Raw genomic sequence first — 5,000 nt, forward strand, 5'->3', positions numbered from 1 at the left:
TAGCAACAGCCCACATATCCCCCGCGGCAGGCCTATGGGCGCCAGGCCAGCGCGCCCCATGGCCAGTCAGGGGGCACCCCCCTAAAGAGCAATAAGTGTCATTGAAGCTCTGGCAGGGGGAGACACTACTAGGTCCCAGCTGTCACCCCCCCTCTAAAAATTTCATTTCTTGGTATTTTGAGCTGAAATTTTGCACAGAGGTTGGCAAAAATCCAATCCAACTTTATTAATTTTTCCAGAATTTTTCGAGGTCGGGAAGTATTTTTTTTTATTTTCCTACCATTAAAAATCGAGGAAATCGGAAAAAATAGGAACCGGCTCGGAATGACCCCAAATTCAGTGGGCAGCCTCATAAAAATATGGCTGATTTTACTGGATTGATTTCATGTGGAAAGCACGACGTTTTGTTGTAGGAATGCGGGAACCCCGGCGGGGGGCCTGCCGCGGCCAGCGACGTCGGGCTGGCCCCTGCAGCGCCTAGCCTCTCCCACGCGGGGGGCAGGCCAGAGCGCGGGGGGCCAGGGCCCGAAGGCAGCCCCCCCGCGGGCGAGAGAGCAAGCCAGCAGGGGCTGTCGCCTGCCGCGGCCAGCGACGTCGTGCTGGCCCCTGCAGCGCCTAGCCTCTCCCACGCGGGGGGCAGGCCAGAACGCGGGGGGCCAGGGCCCGAAGGCAGCCCCCCCGCGGGCGAGAGAGCAAGCCAGCAGGGGCTGTCGCCTGCCGCGGCCAGCGACGTCGGGCTGGCCCCTGCCGCGGCCAGCGATGTCGGGCTGTCGCCTGCCGCGGCCAGCGACGTCGGGCTGGCCCCTGCAGCGCCTAGCCTCTCCCACGCGGGGGGCAGGCCAGAACGCGGGGGGCCAGGGCCCGAAGGCAGCCCCCCCGCGGGCGAGAGAGCAAGCCAGCAGGGGCTGTCCGCGCGTCGCGCAGCGCGGCATGGCTGCGGGGGCCGCGCGCGCGCGCCCAAGCGCCCAAGGGCCCCCAAGGGCCCCAGGCCCTCAGGCCCCAGCGCCCCAGCGCCCAGCGCGGGCGGGCGCGCGCGCGCGTGTGGTCTTTGAGGGGCGCCGGCCTGGTGGCTCCCTAAAGAGCAATAAGTGTCATTGCAGCTCTGGCAGGGGGAGACACTACTAGGTCCCAGCTGTCACCCCCCCTCTAAAAAATTCATTTCTTGGTATTTTGAGCTGAAATTTTGCACAGAGGTTGGCAAAAATCCAATCCACCTTCATTAATTTTCCCAGAATTTTTCGAGGTCGGGAAGTATTTGTTTTAATTTTCCTACCATTAGAAATCGAGTAAATCCGCAAAACTAGGAACCGGCCCGGAATGACCCCAAATTCAGTGGGCAGCCTCATAAAAATATGGCTGATTTTACTGGATTGGTTTCATGTGGAAAGCACGACGTTTTCTTGTAGGAATGCGGGAACCCCGGCAGCTCGCCTGCCGCGGCCAGCGACGTCGGGGACGCTGGCCTGCGCTGTCGAGCCCGCGAGGGCTGTCTCCGCGGCAGGCCCCCCCTGAACGGGGCACGACAGGCCACCGCGCTGGCTCGTCCAGCGTCGACAGTCCCTCGTCCAGGTTTCAGATCGCGCCAAGTCGAACCCATGACCTGCTCAAGCCATCGTGCGCTGCCGAATTCGCATCTGCGTGTAGGCTGCCATTCCACGCGGCAGCCCCTGTTTTCGTCAGCGTGCCCCCCTGACGAATTTTCCTGCCTGGCCCAGTCCAGCGTCCAGCCCCTGTTCGTCGAAAAATCTGCGCTGCCGATTTTCCACGCGGCAGCCCCTCTTTTCGTCAGCGTGCCCCCCTGACGAATTTTCCTGCCTGGCCCGGCCGGTCCAGCCCCTGTTCGTCGAAAAATCTGCGCTGCCGATTTTCCACTCCGCAGCCCCTGTTTTCGTCAGCGTGCCCCCCTGACGAATTTTCCTGCCTGGCCCGGCCGGTCCAGCATCCAGCCCCTGTTCGTCGAAAAATCTGCGCTGCCGATTTTCCACGCGGCAGCCCCTGTTTTCCTCAGCGTGCCCCCCTGACGAATGTTCGTCGAAAAATCTGCGCTGCCGATTTTCCACGCGGCAGCCCCTCTTTTCGTCAGCGTGCCCCCCTGACGAATGTTCGTCGAAAAATCTGCGCTGCCGATTTTCCACGCGGCAGCCCCTCTTTTCGTCAGCGTGCCCCCTGACGAATTTTCCTGCCTGGCCCAGTCCAGCGTCCAGCCCCTGTTCGTCGAAAAATCTGCGCTGCCGATTTTCCACGCGGCAGCCCCTCTTTTCGTCAGCGTGCCCCCCTGACGAATTTTCCTGCCTGGCCCGGCCAGTCCAGCCCCTGTTCGTCGAAAAATCTGCGCTGCCGATTTTCCACGCGGCAGCCCCTCTTTTCGTCAGCGTGCCCCCCTGACGAATTTTCCTGCCTGGCCCGGCCGGTCCAGCCCCTGTTCGTCGAAAAATCTGCGCTGCCGATTTTCCACTCCGCAGCCCCTGTTTTCGTCAGCGTGGCCCCCTGACGAATTTTCCTGCCTGGCCCGGCCAGTCCAGCGCCCAGCCCCTGTTCGTCGAAAAATCTGCGCTGCCGATTTTCCCCGACGAACCTGCAGCTGCACAAATCCGCGCCGCCACTGCCCCATTGTCTGGACCAACAGTCTTTTCCATCAAGCCCTGGACTATAAATCGTCCAGACTCATCGCCAGCACCCGCTGCCGATTCTGCCGACTTTGCCGATTTCGTCGGCGCTGCCGATTCCAACACTGCACCCACCGTGTCTAAACCAGCGCTGTTTCGTCAGCGTGTCCCCTTGATGAATTTCCCTGCCTGGCCTGGACAGTCCATCTTCCAGCCCATGTTCATCGAAAAATCTGCGCTGCCGATTTCCCCGACGAACCTGCAGCTGCACAAATCTGCGCTGCCGATTTCCCCCCCTGTCGGCATGGCTGCCGCTGCCCCGATGTCCAGACCAACAGTCTTTTTTGTCGACTTTGCCGATTTTGTTCGCGCTGCCGATTCCAACACTACCCCCTGCATCCAAACCAGCATTGTTTCGTCAGCTCTTCCCCTGACGATTTTAGCCCTGTAACAAACAGTAGGCCTCCAATCCCGCCAACGGGAGCCAAGTTGATAGGGAAGAGAATTGAATGACGCGCCTGGTCCTCGCACCCCGCCACCCGAGGGGCCTTTTTCCCGGCAGCCTCTGAAAAACTCTAGCTTTCACGGTCCTCGCCGCCCCTCACCACCATGGCAGGCCTCTAATCCCACCCATCAGCAGTTGTAGCCGATAGGGCAGTGATTTGAATGACGCGTCGCGGGCCGCCGGGTCATCTCACCCGGCCATTAATTGGAGCGTTTTTGGCTGGCCGAGGATGGGGGGATGGATCTCTTCTTCCGAAAAAGCAAACAGTACATCGGGAGTTATGTTGACGGGGCATGGAATTGAATGACCCGTCACGGGCCGCCGGGTCATCTCACCCGGCCATCCCGGGGAGCGTTTTTCCCGGCAGCATCGGGGAAACTCTTGCTTTCACTGCCCGCTGCCCAAGTCCCCACTCGCATCGGCCCCCCGCGCCAACAAGCCAACGCTGCCGAATCGGCAGACACTGCTGCCGAATCTGCCGACACTGCCCCGCGGGCTGCCACTGCCCCAGTGTCTAAACCAGCGGTCTTTCTCGTCGAGCCTTGGACTATCCAGTCCGTCCTGACTCATCGCCAGCACCTGCTGCCGATTCTGCCGACTTTGCCGATTTTCTCGGCGCTGCCGATTCCAACACTGCCCGCCGTGCCTGAACCAGCGCTGTTTCGTCAGCGTGTCCCCTCGACGAATTTTCCTGCCTGGCCTGGACAGTCCACCGTCCAGCCCGTGTTCGTCGAAAAATCTGCGCTGCCGATTCTGCCGACTTTGCCGATTTCGTCGGCGCTGCCGATTCCAACACTGCCCGCCGTGCCTGAACCAGCGCTGTTTCGTCAGCGTGTCCCCTCGACAAATTTTCCTGCCTGGCCTGGACAGTCCATCGCCCAGCCCATGTTCGTCGCAAAATCTGCGCTGCCGATTTTCCCCGACGAACCTGCAGCCGCACAAATCTGCGCTGCCGAATCTGCCGACACTGCCCCGCGGGCTGCCACTGCCCCAGTGTCTAAACCAGCAGTCTTTCTCGTCGAGCGTTGGACTATCCAGCCCGTCCAGACCCATCGCCAGCACCCGCTGCCGATTCTGCCGACTTTGCCGATTTCGTCGGCGCTGCCGATTCCACCACTGCCCGCCGTGCCTGAACCAGCGCTGTTTCGTCAGCGTGTCCCCTCGATGAATTTTCCTGCATGGCCCGGCCAGTCCAGCGTCCAGCCCATGTTCGTCGAAAAATCTGCGCTGCCGATTCTGCCGACTTTGCCGATTTCGTCGGCGCTGCCGATTCCAACACTGCCCGCCGTGCCTGAACCAGCGCTGTTTCGTCAGCGTGTCCCCTCGACAAATTTTCCTGCCTGGCCTGGACAGTCCATCGCCCAGCCCATGTTCGTCGCAAAATCTGCGCTGCCGATTTTCCCCGACGAACCTGCAGCCGCACAAATCTGCGCTGCCGAATCTGCCGACACTGTCCCGCGGGCTGCCACTGCCCCAGTGTCTAAACCAGCAGTCTTTCTCGTCGAGCCTTGGACTATCCAGCCCGTCCAGACCCATCGCCAGCACCCGCTGCCGATTCTGCCGACTTTGCCGATTTCGTCGGCGCTGCCGATTCCACCACTGCCCGCCGTGCCTGAACCAGCGCTGTTTCGTCAGCGTGTCCCCTCGATGAATTTTCCTGCATGGCCCGGCCAGTCCAGCGTCCAGCCCATGTTCGTCGAAAAATCTGCGCTGCCGATTCTGCCGACTTTGCCGATTTCGTCGGCGCTGCCGATTCCAACACTGCCCGCCGTGCCTGAACCAGCGCTGTTTCGTCAGCGTGTCCCCTCGACAAATTTTCCTGCCTGGCCTGGACAGTCCATCGTCCAGCCCATGTTCGTCGAAAAATCTGCGCTGCCGATTTTCCCCGA

Source organism: Populus nigra, chromosome 2, assembly GCF_951802175.1.
Source record: "Populus nigra chromosome 2, ddPopNigr1.1, whole genome shotgun sequence".
Classification (NCBI taxonomy): Eukaryota; Viridiplantae; Streptophyta; class Magnoliopsida; order Malpighiales; family Salicaceae; genus Populus; species Populus nigra.